The 16,707-nt window shown below is 40.3% G+C and overlaps 1 protein-coding gene across 4 annotated transcripts in view; it reads right to left on the bottom strand.

The window, feature by feature from the left end:
- NFYC (nuclear transcription factor Y subunit gamma) overlaps positions 1–16,707 on the bottom strand; it is a 64,441-nt gene extending 47,734 nt beyond the window's left edge. Inside the window, exon 1 of one of the 4 annotated variants that reach the window (XM_024738767.1) lies at positions 16,554–16,707. The gene's annotated coding sequence lies outside the window, so the exon portion shown is untranslated. Of the gene's footprint in view, positions 1–3,769; positions 4,002–16,514 lie in introns of those variants that run through there. The other 3 variants (XM_024738762.1, XM_024738766.1, XM_024738763.1) reach the window with 3 other exon arrangements.

Genomic DNA, 16,707 nt, shown 5'->3' with positions numbered 1-16,707 from the left:
AAAAGCTGAAAGACTGAGACAACTAACCTCTCTGGGCCTCAACTTCCCCACTTTACAACAAGGGAACTAGGCTAGATCCCTAAATAATTTCCGTTAGGCTAACTTAAGACTATATAAACTCTGTTTGCATATTTTATTGGGAATAGGGATAGGCAAAAATAACTTCTTTCACTAAGACGACCATGTATAAATGACTAGCTTTAAAAATGCTTTTTGGGTTACTGGAACCTCCACAAAAGTATATAGCTTCTTTAAAAGGAGACCCCCCCATCTTGTTTTAGGAACAAAAAGTTCCCAGTGACCATGATTGCTGTTTTCAAACATACACATCCCTGAACTAGAATTTTACTTGCAGAGGTCAATGCCAATTTTGCCAAACCTTATTCCATCTTCTTATGATTCTTTCAATGCACAGAAAGGAGGCAGACATCAATGCTGACTGAACACGCCTGAGAGGAAATTACTTAATAGGACAGGAAATCTAATAGATCACAAAATATCCACTACCACCACCCCCCGTGGGGGTGGGGAACCCTAAAAATAGATGGCACCAGGCATGTAAAATGGGTGAGAAAGAAACCTCCATGGGTTCCCGCCATTTACCCTGGAAATGTATCTCACAATAGGTATCAACTGTGAGAAATGCATTCCCGCATTTATATTTTGATGAGACCAAGTATTTATTTTTTAAGTCTTCATCCCAACATTTATTAGCTTACTACCACTTTGCAAGCTAAAACTACCTCCCAGTTTGAAAACTGACAGAAAAGAGATCATATGACCACAAAGCAAACAAAAAGTGGCTCCCATTTACTTTATAAATATTTGGTGCACAAACTAAAAATGTTAACCCCTGCTTGGTAAACATCTGAAAATATCACAACCTACCTGCGTTATACTGCAAATCTTAGTATCCAATCAGAACAGGTTCCCAGTTTTTATTCTGGGAGGTTCCTAAAGCTAACAAGGGTTTAAAAAATATCAGTGTTCTCATTTCATCTTGTTCTAAGAGGCCCTCAATTTTTGACAGAAGGGTTAAAATTCTTCCATAGGAATGTTTGATGGTCTCAATGTCTGCATTACATAGGGTCCTGTCAGCAGAAACAGGTATATGCAGGTGAAAGTATGTGAAACCAGATTAAAAAGAGATGTACCAGGTTTAAACAAACTCTTTCGTAAACATTTTAAAAGAATGGCATTTTCTCTTTGATGTCACAGCTAACTCCATGAGCATTTAACCCCTAGTTTAGACTAGTAACAGCTAACGTTAATGCAGCACTTCACAACTTGCAAAGCACTTTGACATACATGATCTCATTTGAGACTCACCACTAAATAGAAAGGTGCTATTTTTAGGTTCCATTTTTACATGTGAGGAAGCTGACACTAAATGGCTGACTTGCCCAAGCTCACAAAGCTGATGATAGCTGAACACAGGTCTCCTGCTTTTGCTACTGCACAATGCTGCCTCAAACAATGTAATCAGAGTAAATAAACGCCCAAATCTCAGACCCCATCTAAGTCTCCCCGGCCAACACACGCACCCACCCTCCAGCCTAAGTTATAGTTAGCTGTAGGTCTTTGCTCCTTATGGAAGTAGAGTTTTCTTCATTTCTCTGGGAAACATTTATTTGGCTAAAGTGTTAAATGAGGAGATCATATTAACACCATTCAACATATACTAGGAAATATCTTAGTCACCAGGGGCTCTGCATAGGCATGCCTAGGTGCACTTTCCCAGGCAGTAGGGCAGATTCTCAGAGTCCATGACCCTAAGAAGGTTAAGAACCCAGGCTAGAGGCAGTAGCTACATATCTTTCCAAGACGCTAAATCCACAAAGTTCTTAATTTAAAGAGTTTTATCTAGGCCTCATTCTGTGAGCCATTTACCTTCTGCCTCCCCCGCTCCAGGCCTTCTCCCAGGGCCAGTAGGCTCATTCAGTATCTACAACTGTTTTTTTAATCCCATTATTAAAAACTGGAGTAACTGGTAACATATAGATCAATGACTTGTAAACAATAAATTTAAAATAATTAACTGTTAAAACGTAATCTTTAACACATATGCCTTTCTCTTAGGACTTAACTTCCCAGAATGACCGTTGCCTTTTTTTTTTTTTCCAGAATGACTGTTTTCTTACCATAAGCATTCCAATTTCCCAAAAGAAGTTTCACAAACATAACTACCTTGAACTCCTGAAATACCATTCTTCACTAAGAACCCTCTAAATTACATAGAAGACAAGGTAGCATGCAAGGAATTCTGAATCTGTTAGGCAGTTCACTCAACTATCATACCAAAAAGGATTTAAATTTTTTTTGCTGGGGGGAGGGAATGAAGAAGAGTGGGAGAGAATGAATACAGCCCCATTGTCTTATTGCTTGAAAACTCCTAATTTGAATCTATAACATATTCCTACTAACCACTGGACTTGAACATCAGAAGTACAGCTTCTTTTCATCTTAAATAGAGCTTTTCAGTCCAGATCTGCATAAACAAACTTTGTCCTTCAATCTTTCAACTCCTCGGCAGTTTTTCAAGGTCACTTTTGCGAGCAACGACAGAGGCCTGCATCTAGCAACTTTGACTGCTACACCACTCCAATTACAAGAGCCCAAAATCTAAACCCCTATCGATCCTCTCAGGTAAATCCTTTACTCAAGGGGAAGGCAAACCAACACCCTCCAAACTTCTCCTCTAATAGGGCCTGCTCCTCTTCCCCACCCAAAGGCTGAGTGCTGCCAGTTCACTGCTCCATACTGAGTCTGCTGCAGAAATGTTCCAATGACCTTCATTCCGTATTTGCAAATAAAAAGAAAACAAAGAACTGCTTTTTCAAATCAAGTGTATTATAGATCTTAGTACACGGCATGGAAGATTTCACTATTCACAAGAATAGGCTGGTTACCAATTAGCCAGCAACCTACATTAGTTTCATATCCCTAGAGAGGGAAAAAAAAATACCAAGGGCAAAAGACAGGGTGCCTGTACTCTTAACTTTCCTATTCACAAACTGCAGGTAAATTAGGATTTTAAAGATTTCATATAGAAAATGAAAAGCATTTTTCTCACATCATTTAAAGGAACCAAATCAACACCTGACAAAATGTGTGAAACTGGCAGAAAAAGATCTGCTCTTGTCACTGCCAATATAGTGGAGATGTTTCTAACCAGCATTGTAAGCTAAAATGTGCATTTTAAAACAAAGATTTTTAATTAATCGGTACTTATTAGAATCTAGAAGCAGACAGGTAAATCAAAAAGTTATGGGAGAATTTCATACTGGCATGTGGGCCTTTACCATTAGAACCTGCATCAGTGCAAATCATATTTTCACACGAATTTAGAACAGCAATGGTGTTGCTTCCACCTCTGAAAACACAAATGTCAACAAAGTGCATGGAAACAGAAAAAGTCTTACAACAACTCAGCTTATTCTGTAGGATAGCTTCAGTGCACTTGAACAAAGGAAAATTATTTGGAAAACAGATAAGTTTACCGAATGCAAAGAGAAAGTGCTTTGCTTCTGTGTGCCCCTGAAAAATGATTAGCCTTTCTTCATGTACCTGCTCTACTCAATACTCAACTAGGAAAAGAAATCCTAGTTGAAGGGCATGCAAAATCTAAACAGAGCAAGGTATTCTAGGTGCACCAAAAGGTATGCATGGAATGTAAAGTGGCCATTTTCTGAAACAGTGCAACTTGTCTACACTCTCTGAAGCTAAACAGTTTCTACCATTTTAACACAAAACAAAGAATTAAACTTACCGGGAACTGCATTAATTTTACATGTAGTTATTTATATCTCCTCGGACAGGGAGAATTTAAGTCACTCCTATCCCTCCCCCCCAAAAAAGGACGGAGGAAACAAAAGGCAGCAGGAGATGCAGAAACCTGAGTCTGGAATGTCCACTCCAGTGAAAACCCGAACAGCTGTCCCCCCACCCCCCAGCAAACTATTCGCCATTTTTCTTTGTCTTTCAGCTGACCCCTGCCTCAGTGAAAAACTCCGAGGCTCCAATGAAGCCCTGCAGCCTCCTTCCACTTTAACAGTCAAAGGCATTCAATCTAGCATGCTATTTGACACCAAACCTTGCCTCCAGAGTGGTCCCATTGGCTGAGCTGCGTTATCAGCTAAGAACACAAAACCATGATTGGCTGATCACGTCATCAGTTACCTCCTTTGTACACTTCCTGTTTTAAAGTTACCTTGAGAAGCAGAACAGGGGTCAGATCCAGACTTCAAACTACGAGGAACTTAAGGCTTCAAAATGCCTGGCAAATGCACACAGCAGATGCACTAGGGCCATATGTGCTTCCAAAACAGAAGATACTGAAAATTTAGAATTGTTCTTAAAATCATGCGAAAGGGTTGTTACAGTTCCCACCCAAAGGATTTCTTATTGGCTGTCAGAGTTCCATTTAAAAAATTTAAGGTAATTTAACTGCTGCTGATTGGCCATCAAAGATGTCTGTAAGATACTGCTACAGTATCCTATGGCAGTAAACCAGAGAAGCAATGTGCACAAGGTCGGAAAGTTGTGACTTAACTATCTTCAGTTTTCTGTTAAGCATTAACAGAAGAAGAAAAAGAAAACTGGGTGGGCTAAATCCAATGTCACCAAAGAAAATACAGATTCTTTAAAGTAACAAACAGTGATATCAATGGTCATACAATGGTTTGCAAGATTTCTGAAAAGGCATCTATCTTTATGTCCATGGTAATTTTAAAAGCACACTTTAGTACCACGACAAATCACTTTATTTTGAAATACAAACTAATCTAAATAGGAAAATTCTGGGATAATGTATGAAGTTAGTGACAGGGACAGTGGCATTTTCAAAAAGTCTACCAGGAACCCAAGAGGGAAATATAATGATAAAGGGGGAAAAAAATTGGCAAAGATGAGTGAACATCAGTGAATATATTGTTTAAAACACAATATAGTTTGATAGATTAATTTATTTAGGGTGGTTATAAAATGCTGCTGATTAGCTTTTAATATAACAGAGTTTTGATATCATAGAAGATAAACTTTTCTACCACATTTTCAAGAACAAGCAGCAGGGGTGATCTCAAGAGAGATTATAAGTATCGTGGTTACTGAAGACATTCTGGGGTGCTGAAGTTTAACCAGTGACAGTCAAAGACTTGTTTATGGATTGTGGGCCCAACTGTTTAGGTTTTAAGAGAAGCCTCCTAATATGGTGAAAATCAGTTAATATATATTCTTTTAATATTCAAATAGAAACATCTCACTATTACCTGAGGCCTTCAACAATCTCCTTATATATCTGCTTCCTCTCATCAAAGCAAAGTATCCCAGGACTAAACAACACAACTGTTTTGCCAGGCAGATGAGATCTTTTCTAGAAAAATCTTGGTTGATCTTACATGAGAGGTCATTATAGGCATATGCAGAGATCCAGCAGGTCACTGAAATAGAGGCAAGGCAGACTGTCCAATCACTTTGCCATATTAACTTCTCTTCGAGAAAGAGTGAGGTGCAGAGAAGTTAAGCAACTGGCCCCTAGCCATTCATCTAGGAGTCAAACTCAGGTCCCATTTAGGGTGGTACTCTTCCCATGGCTCTACACTGCTTACCAAGACATGGAGCACCTCAGGGCACATCCAAGGAAATTCTTAGCTGTCATATACAGTCCTTCATTGGTATCTATGGGGAACTGGTTCCAGGACCCCTGCATTTACCAAAATCTAAGGATGATCAAGTCCCTTATATTAAATGGTGTAATACTGTTGGCCCTCTGTATCTGAGTTCAGCATTCACAGATAGAAACTGACTGTATGTATAGGTAGCATAAATCATTACACCCAACTTCACTAATTTAAAAATTACAAATTTGACTAATGTTTAATTTGATATGTTGGTTAGAGATCTAGCTAAGTATCTGACAAACAGCACTCTATAAGTTGATACAAATTTTATTACTAAACTACTAGAAACATTTAACCAGTAGCAAATCACTTGTATAATTTATAAGGACTTGAAACAACTAAATTATTAAAAACACTATACATTAAAATATTAAGGAACTGCATGGCAATTTCACTATGGCATCTAAATAAGAGCTTAGTTATGCTAACAGGGTGCACTGTTAGATGATTCCTGAAGCTACAAAGAGCTACAGGTATTGTAGCTCTTTTCTGAAAAGTTTAGATCACAGCTTCTGAATAGCTACCAGACTCGGAAGAGAAGGCAGAAAGCCAACAGGCCAGTTGTGTGCCTTATTCACACTAGAGCCCCTCTTAACCTCATAACACTGGGGGTCAAATCAGCTGCAAGGAAGCAAAGAAGCTCCTTTGAAGGGTGGGAGGCACAGGAATATGGAAAACATGTTCACATCACTGATCATTAATTAGTGTCACTACGGCAAAACAATAAACACTTGGAAATCAGGCAGAGCTAGTTTCAAATTCTGATTCCTCTACTTATTAACTGTATGACACTGGGCTAACCCTGAGCCTCAGTTTCCTCATCTTAATATATGAATATCACCATCTATATCACAGAGCCACTGTAAGGATTAAATGAACCAGCATATATAAAGTATACTGTACTGTGTCTGAATAAGCATTGAAAAAAAAAGTAAAGTACTAAAGGTCACCCAATCCAAATTCCTTGTTTTACGCAGCGGTTAAGATTCAGAAAAGCTTAGCTCCTTAGGGCCCCAAAGCTACCACAACGCAATGTCTCTCTTCTATTTCCAGCATACCCTGCAACCCTGCAGAAAGAAACTCCTGAGCCATAAAGGGGGCAGTACAGGAGGACTTCCCAGCTGCTACTAAAACTCTTCCCCAGTTTTTATGCCGGAAATCCGTGCCTTTCACCACCAATCCTGGCTGAAGTCTGATTATTGTTCCAAAAGCCTACCCTTTGATTCTGCTTTTGATGTACCAGATTAAACCAAACATGTCTCTTGATACTTTGTGAAGGTCTTTGGCATACTTTTTATTAGTTCTTGGCAGTTTGCAAGAAAAACACTTCAATTCCTATTTCTCATCAACAGTCACCTTAGTAGAATTCAAGCCACTAGTGAGAAGATAACTCAAATTATCCTAGAATTTCCACCTGGCACTCTCACTTAGGATAGCTTTCTGTAGCTTGTCATTATGGTGGACTAAGAGCCTCATTGGATCTCTGCGGTTCTAACTCATATTCTTCCCCGGTCCTGCAACTCAACAGCCCTCTACACCAGACAATTGCATCATCTTGCCCTAATAAACACCCTGAGACAAAACGAGTGCATGTGGTTACATGGGTCAAGCTTTAATGCTCCCAAAGAAGGCAGGGTGGGAACTGATGCGCTTAGTCAGAAAATTGATTTTGAATCACAATTACCTACTTACTAGCTGTATGACCTAGGCTAAGTTACTTAACCATCTCTGAGCTCACTTCATGTTTAAAATGAAACAAGTAACATTTCACTTTCTTCATGTAAAATGAAAAAATAACACCAACTCACAGAAGTGTTGAGGCTTTAGTGAGTTAAAGCACTGAGCATTAATACCTAGCATGTGGTAGGTATTCAATTAATATTTAAATATACACTTGACTATAGCACCTACCATATAATTACATTTTACCATGTCTCTATTACCAGAGGAAGGCTTCTTGAAGGCAGCAACTGTGTCTTATTTATATCTACATATATCCTCAGTGCTCAGTACAGAGATATAAATCACACCTGACCTTAGCCATAGTGTCAATGAAATAACAGGGAGTAGTGGGGACTGATGAAAACTGGAGAGTGCATGTCTCATCTAAAGGGGCAGCTATTGGGGAATTCCCTGGCGGTCCAGCAGTTAGGACTCAGCACTTTAACTGCCAAGGCCCTGGGTTCGATCCCTGGTCAAGGATCCCACAAGCCATGCCAGCCAATGGTGGGGGTGGTAGGGGGCAGCTAGTACTGAACTCCAACTGATGAGGGCTATGGAAGAATGCTGGTCCACTGCGGTAAGAGCTTCAGATTCAATAAAAGAAGCAAAAGCCAGATCCTGGACACAAAAAGTTGATGCTAGCATAACCCCTGATATAGCATCCTGAAGAATGACTAAAGAACCAGAGTTATGGCAGAAGTTGGCCTCAACCACCATGGCAATTCCTGCCAAGGACAGGGTCTTGCTCAGTACCCCAGATTACCTGATCTTGAAGGTTACACTGTATTGCAGCAGAAGCAAAAAGAGCAGCAAAGAAACTGGGCTCTTCAGCGGCCTGAACATTTTATTGATGGTGTCCTTAACTGACTCTTTTGGACTAGTAAGCAAACCTGTGGGTCCCAGGAAATATCATAGAAGAGAATCTCTAGAGAAAAATGAACTTCTCATATGTTGAGATGGGGAAACGAAGCCATATTCATTTGACTATTAAATTTGTTGTGTGCCTTATTATATACTAAGCTGATGAGATGGAGGTATATAGCAGTTTGTTTTGCACTTATGTTGTTATAAGTTAGTGGGATTGGGGTATTTTTTTTTAAGAACACCTTTAATCCAAGCAGCCAGAATCAAGCAGCATTAGTATTTTGGGTTATACTTCTAGAAGTTTTTCTCATGTAAATGAGATGTGAGGTTGAGTTAGTCCCCCCAATATTAGATAATACCATACAAAAATACTATACAAACTGTTTTGTAATCTTGTCTCACTTAAATAATGTGAATAATTTTCCCTATCAAATACAGACCTGTATCATTTATAATAATTGAATGATATTCCACTGAATGGATATAATTTTTTAATCAGTTCCATATTACTTAATAATTTCAATGTCTTCAATTTTAAAATATTGTAAATAGCATTACAGAGAAATCCATTATGCCCATTCCTTGTGCCACTACCCTCATTATGTCTTCCAGAACCCTTGCAACGGCTTCATAAACAGTATCATTTTGTCTGGTTTTAAAAAAAAAAAGAAAAGAAAAAGGAAACCAGATTGTTTAATGTTAAATCTTTCCATTTTGTTTCAATTTTTTTAAAAACGTATAAGCAGATCAAAGAAAACTGAGGGCTGCCGGATTGTAACTTCTGACCCGTATCTTTCACCTGACTTGGTTCTGAACAACTATTCGCTATTTAGCAAATCAAAATCACCTTCAAGGTTTAAAAAAAGGTATGTCGACACATATCTTAAAGTATCTGACAGATGTTCTGAAGATAATCCCCAAAGAAGTCCCAGAAACATTTTGAGCAACGATAACATCATTAGAATAAGGAACATGGTGCTGGTGCTCAGTAAATGGCTGCTCAATAAATAAACGAATAAAGTAAACTAATATATGAGACCATAAGTGGATTATAAATTCTGAATTATTTGTTTTTTAAAAATAAATTATATTCTCCAAAGCATAAATGAAGACCAATGGATGGTAAACTACTCTGGAGAGACCAGTAGTTAATGATGCATGTAGAAGGACAACACAGTGGCTGATGAACAGCAAATGCTCCAAAATATGGAGGCTGCTACTAGTATTACTGTTATTGGCAATGGGCCTAGATGGCCTTTGAAATCACATTCATCCCTAACAGTCTATGTTAGTTTGGAAACATATCTTATATGTTCCCAGGAAAGTCCCTTCCCACTATTGGCCAAACTATGAATCCTATATAAAAGGAGTCATTTTTTTTTTTTTTTTTTGCGGTACGCAGGCCTCTCGCTGTTTTGGCCTCTCCCGTTGTGGAGCACAGGCTCCGGATGCGCAGGCTCAGCGGCCATGGCTCACGGGCCTAACCGCTCCGCGGCATGTGGGATCTTCCCGGACCAGGGCACGAACCCGTGTCCCCTGCATCGGCAGGCAGATTCTCAACCACTGCGCCACCAGGGAAGCCCCAAAAGGAGTCATTTTTTTATTCATAAACTCTCTACACCAGAATTACTCAACTGGGCTCCACTCCACACCGGTCATAACATGAAATGCTTATTAGGTATTCTCACAAACAGGGTTCCATGGCCAAATAAGTCCGAGAAACACTGCATAATGTATCCTTTCTCTTGAAGGGTTGTTAAGGTATATGAGCACAAATGTTCTCAATACTACCTCTGCAGAAAAGAAATGCATTTCACATTGCCCATTACTTTGTCAAGGATCCTTTTTTCATCCCCAGAGGACACTTACTAGCATTGTATAAGAACTAATGTTCAATGGAACAGCTTGGGAAATGCTGCTCTAAGCCACTTACAAATATTAGTGGAATGAAAGGAAGACCACAGGCAAGTCTATTCTGGTCAGAATAGTCAGTTTATTCTTCAAAAATGGTTGGAGTTTTACACACATTATGGCATTTCCCTTTTTAATGAAAATGACATTGAATATCACCATAAATAGCAATCCTCTGCTTCTCAAGTAACTGCCAACCGAGTATGCTTTGCTTCTTAAAAAGGCCCCAACTTTGTCATTTGATAATGAGCAAAGTCTAAGCTACTTACCTTCAGGGTACAATAATAGTTTTTGACAGTTAAAAATGACAAAAATGTTCAACTGTACAGATTGCATGTACTTTCTTTTTTCTCTTTTAAATGGACAGATCATGCCACTGGTGAGGGGATATGTTTTCTTAACACTGGGCAAAGAATCTCACTTCATATAGATAATGGAAAACTTGCAGCTCCTGAGGACAGAGTTAACAGTAATTAGGGGATTTTGAAAACCTTCAGTAACTAACAAATTTAAGCCAATGATAAGATATAAAATATTCTATGCTCCAATATCATTTCCTATGAGTCACTGAAGCATTTACTGAAGCACTGCTCAAGATCACTATTTTAGCTCATATTCATGAATGCGTTTAAGAATAATTCTTGAATCTGATTTATAACAATACACTGTTGACTTTAAATGAGGGTGTTCATTTAAATAGGACACCTTATATACCCTGAACATGAAGATTTGAACCTTTAATTTAAACCTATTCTACTGGAAACATTCAAATGCAAAGGTTAGACTAGTCCCTCTCTCTAAAACCTGCACCTTAAGTTTATCCATCAGAAAGCTCTCACTGTATAAAAGAAAGTATAACGGATTTAAACGCTACCTGCAGACAAGAAAGAACTTAAAACAAAATGGAAAGTGTAACTCCCATGCTGAAAATGAGTAAAGGTTACCTCACTGCTATCAGGTACATCACTGCTAAAACATGGAGAGGTGTGGGAAGGATACAGCAAATTTTGCAACCCGGCAAAAATTTCTGCAGGCAGGGAGATTTTTTTCCTCAACCATTCCACAATGTTGTCTTTCTGCTTACTTCAAAGAAAATGTTATCCAGGTGACTACAAATCAAACTTACAGTCCTATTTCAACTTACTATTTCTACAACTAGAAAAAATTTCAAATGACTATACTGCAAGTCCCTTCCCGGACAAAATGATAAAACCGGTTGTTCTGATTTCAATTATCATTGCTCAATGAATAATCATTGCAAATATGAAGACTTTTTCTTCTCATCAGAATCACTACCATTCAGCACCTGGGGATTAACAGAGGGGATCAGGAAACAACCTAACCCTGAAACAAATGATCCTACGACTTTGTGGATTCATAAGTAATACTGACCTCACAGCGGTCCACTAGAAATCAGCTCCTAAACCACAACAGTACAACTAAATTAGACTATTTCTTTCATGTCAAGTGCCTCCCCACCCACCCCCGCCATGTAGAAATCTTACTGTACATAACAGAGCAGATAATTACAAAGCCTCCTCATCAAGGAAGCTCTAATTGGCTGTCAGGCAGATTTTATGCTATTCTCAAAAGAAAGTGATGTGTTCTCTCACTTATTAAGGTCCATTCAGTGACAGGCACCTACCATATGCTACTGTATTCATTTTTCAGTAAGTACTCTATAAGATAGGTATTATTAACCATTACTTTACAAAGGAAGAAACTAAGGCTCAGACAGGTTAAGAATCTGACACCCCCCCCACCCCACCCCCTGCCACGGAGGGGAAACACCTTACAGAGACAGAATTCTTTCCCAGGTCGGACTCCAAGGTCAGCAACTACACTAGCCCCTCCCAAAGGCACTTTTTGGCCAAAGTATTTCAAATCCATTTCCTCCTACAATTAATCTACGAATATTATGTTAGGTGCTTTGAGTCTCTGTGGGAAAATACTAAAATGACCTTGTAGCCCTCCTAACTAGTCACAGTGCATGCATGCAAAACTGAATAAACAAAATGAAAAGAGAGACTGTAAGACATCAGATAACTCACAATCAGTTTGCTGTGAGCACAAGGAATAGAATGGAAAAGAACAACTTGCTGGCTAAGGAATGTTCTTCTTAGGTTGTATGCCTGAGGCTGGAATGAACCTCAAGGAGGTCATTTGTGACCTTAATAATGTCCTCTGCTATTCTCCCTCCAGTGAATGAGGCAAACTTGTCAAAATACAAAAGGTGCCTTAGAGTCATCTCTGCCGTCAAGTCAATGCTTCCAACAGGAGAGGAAATGCTGTCCAGTGGAATGAGCACTAGCCTGGGAATCCAGTAATCTGGCATACACTTGGCTGTGCCCTTACACAGAAATGACCGTATCAAGGTCATCACACTCTTCAGGGCCTCAGTACAAAGGGTATGCCTGAAAGAACCAAAGGTCACTTCCCGAGCTAAGATGTAAGAGTTTTTCTTTTTCTCATCATATTCTATGGTGTTAAGAGAACACTGTTTAAGGGACTTCCCTGTGGTCCAGTGGTTAAGAATCCACCTTCTTCTAGGGATGCAGGTTTGATCCCTAGTCAGGGAACTAAGATCCCGCATGCTGCGGGGCAGCTAAGCCCACAGCCTCTAGAGCCCACAACTAGAGAGCCCTCGCAACCGCAACGAAAGATCCTGTATGCCCCAATGAATATCCTGTGTGCCGCAACTAAGACCCAATGCAGCCAAATAAATAAATAAATAATTTTTTTTTAAAAAGAGAAAACACTGTTTAAGAGTAAGGCCTTCACAAATTGTGTAAGAATTAAGAGTTACAGACTTATGTTTGAATCTGGGCTCTGCCACTGACTGGCTATGTAACCTTGAGCAAATTACTCAACTCCTCAGTTTCCTCATATGTAAAAATGAGGGTGGTAATAGTACCTATCTCATACTGTGTGAGGATAATATATATATTTATACCCCTGCTGGTTCAATGTAAGCACTCAATAAAAGGCAGTAACTATGACATTCCTGAATTTTATTCATATATCTTTAGTGGCTCAGTACCTCTGAACTAAGAAGTTAGAGAGGGGAATTTCAAAACTGCCTCAAAAAGACACCTACCATGGCCCCACATTTCACTCTGCCTTCTCTGTAAGTGGAGATAAGGAACATTGAATCTTTTCTAGTGCCATGAATCAGTTTTGCCCAAATGGAAAATGTGTAAGCAAATGAAGTAACAATTATTTGTTATAAGGATTAAATAAGATGACATAGACACAGTCTGTAAAGTACAAAGCATTAGTATGATTTCTGCTTAGAAGACAAAGCTGATGTTCACAAGGTTTTAGTATAAACTGAGAGCTACTCAGACCTCCTGGGAGTTCAAGATTTCTAGGGTGGTCAGTTCCAAATTATATCAATAACAAGGCCCAGCAATTGGCGCTGGGTTAATGCAGAATGTACATGGGCTAACGTAGAATGAAAGTGTCACTGGTGCTGAAGAACTACCGCCAAGAAATGCTTGCTGAATAAAAAAGATATTTATATGTATACACTTGTTTTTATAACCTCAACCAGATTTGCTAAAAAAGAAACTAAGTTATGGATGCCATAACAGTCTTCATGTTTGATTAACTTAATGACTAAGCCAAATGAAGCTGAGATAACCAATGTACAAAATGTACAGCAAGCCCTGTTTTCCCTCGTACTTTTGACTATCTTCCACACTGCAATGTAATTGCAAACATGAGGGAGGAGACCCTCACCTAATCATATCAAGACACAAAGGAGTTAAGACTTCCAATTCACTGGTCTCCCCTTGAAACCTGAATTATTTAAAAGTGTCCATGCAAAACTGGAATTGCAAATATTTTGTTGTAACCAGTTTTAATTTTACACATCATTGAGGATAAGCATATCCTAGGATCACCCCACAGTTTGAAGAAGGTACTAGGTTTTTAGATAGGTCCCAGTATTTGGGGACAAACATCCTAAAGAACTGGTGATGTTTGAAAAAGCTCCCCAGTGAGCTCTTTACACTATGCACTTGGTAGTTCCTCACTGCTTGGCATTAATCATTTCCATATATAGAAAGACTATGTCAGCAACATTCTGAAGCCTGGTTTTAAAGGATGCAGATTCTTAAGCTTTCTGTACATATTTTCCCCATTATCTACCTGGGTTCAGAAAAACTCCAGCAGTTTACTTTGTAAATCCCTCCCTTCACAATAGAAACCAAGGGATACAATTTAAATACCTAGTTGAAAAAATTATAATCTATATGGTTACCATTCTGTGGTTTGAACAGTACAAAAATTCTTTTTGTAATTATTCAAATAAATACAAATTCTTACTCAAATTCCCCACTCAATACACTCCTAACACCCAGAAGTCAAAGAAAGATGATCCACTGTGAAATATAAAACTACCTGGGCGTTTGACAAGTCAGGCTTATGTTGATAGTATGACATAGTAGATAAAACTACAAGCTTTGACATCAGGCAACTTGGATTTGAATCCCAGCTCAACCACTGAGTGACACTGGACAAGCTACTTAACCTCTCTGATCTTCAATTTTCTCATCTGCAACATGGGGATGATAATGCCTACCTAACAGGAAATGTGTTAAATGTGCTCCAAAATGTCAATTCCCTTCCTCTACCACTTTCTCCTTTTCTCTTGAAAATTCAGTTGCATTCACATAAAACTGAGAAATGTGAAAATCACAGGAGTTTCTTGAAAATGCTATAAAAACTGAAGTGTAACATCTATCTAAAGCTGAAAGAACCTCCTAAGACAGACAAGGAAAAACAAATTAGGAAAACACAGAGGTTAAACAAATGTTTTTCCATGATCCCCAAACCTTGGGAGGAGCAAATGTAGAACAATCCAAGTTACCACAATTCAATGGAAAAGTAAGGTACCCCCAATAAGCTGACTCTAACAACTCTCAATTAGAACAAAAGCTGTTTGAAATATGAACCACAGAGAGTTGACAAGTCCTCCAACTTAAGACAAGATGCAAGAAGCTATGCACGAGCTTATTTTTGTTCCCAGCTGCTTATTAAAAAAAAAAAAAAAAGTGTGTATGAAGGTGGGTATATTTTTTAGTCATATATAAAAGGAAATAAATGAGCCAAGACCCAGGATCTCTGTCAAGCGCTCTTCCACTGAAGAGGAACCTAACAATATCCTTTCAAACAAATAATTGCCAAGTATCTGATATTTGCTAAAAAGAGCAGCTTTGGAAACTTGGAAACTCAGCCCTAAACTGCATCTTTCCTAGAACAGTAAAACTTCATGTAGAACATCTCAAAACTAGCAGCATGGTCCTGAGACCCGATAATCTATAACTACTCTCTTAATATAATCCCCAAATCGTAAAATTCCAAAAATGCTTCTGCTTTTTCATTCCTATAGATCTGTCACTACTTAATGCTGTGCCTCCTAGGCTCGGCATTCAGTTATTAAGACCATGCACACCTATCCCATAGAAACCCTCTCTCAGTCTGGGTATGTTTATTTGCTCCTCACACCACTGCCCAGGTCTGGTAACTACGGACTCCAGGGCTCCACCAAAACCTGTGTTTCAGAACTGGGACTCCCTAGCAAAATTCCTGATCTGATCCTATTGTTCGTCGGGTATGTCTCTAGGGCCCTGATGCCCTCTCCTCCTATACCATGCCCTCAGACCTGGCACCCGTGGACATCAGGGTCATTCCCTGTGTTACACTCCAAGTCTAGCACCCCTGGATCTCGAAGATCCTCTCAACCTGAAACTCGGGTTTCAGTATTTCCAAACCTGGCACCCTTGGCGCTTGCACGCCCCTATCCCGGGCCATGCACGTTCCATGGAGGGTACCTCTGGAATTTGGAGTGCCTCCCACTCCCGGCCATGCACAGGCTACCCACGAAGTACTGGCCAGACCATCTCCCACTCTTCCCCTTTAAGGCCTCTAGGCTCGCCCCCAACCTCCACCCCACGCCTGCGCCGTAGGGGGTCATCACCCCGCAGCCAGAGAGCCCCAGACGCGAGCATCCCTACAGCCTCCGATTCCTTCATCACCCCCTAGGCCAGAGCCAGCGCGACCAATAACGTGCCAGGTCCTCGGCCTCCCCGCCACCGACCAATCACGAGCGAGCCCCCCCGCCGTCGCCTTCCGCCAATGGGAGAAAGCCCGCGGGTCGGGCCGACAAGGCGTACGGACCCCACGACCGCAGCGGCGGCGACAGCGGCGGGCACGGCGAGAACATAACATGGCGGCGAGCAGGCCGCACCGAACTACAGCAGCAGCCGCGCGAGGGAAGTGAGGTCTCCGCCGAAGGCGGGAAGCGCCGCCCCTCCCCCCGCCGCCGCCGCTCACCTCTCCCCCTTCCTCCCGCGGACGCTCCCGCACACTCACACGCCTCTGTTTAGAAGTCCAAGGAAGAGCAGGAGCCGCCCCCGCGCTCCTGCGGAGTCGGGCAGTGCAGAGACCTGGGCACGGCGTAGGGGAGGGGGAAGCGTGCGTCAGGGAGAACGGAGCGCGCGCGAAGCGGGGGTACAAACAAGATGGC

This window comes from Neophocaena asiaeorientalis, unplaced genomic scaffold (genome assembly GCF_003031525.2).
Source record: "Neophocaena asiaeorientalis asiaeorientalis breed wild unplaced genomic scaffold, Neophocaena_asiaeorientalis_V1.1 scaffold106, whole genome shotgun sequence".
Classification (NCBI taxonomy): Eukaryota; Metazoa; Chordata; class Mammalia; order Artiodactyla; family Phocoenidae; genus Neophocaena; species Neophocaena asiaeorientalis.
This window is presented reverse-complemented; position numbering and strand designations above follow the sequence as displayed.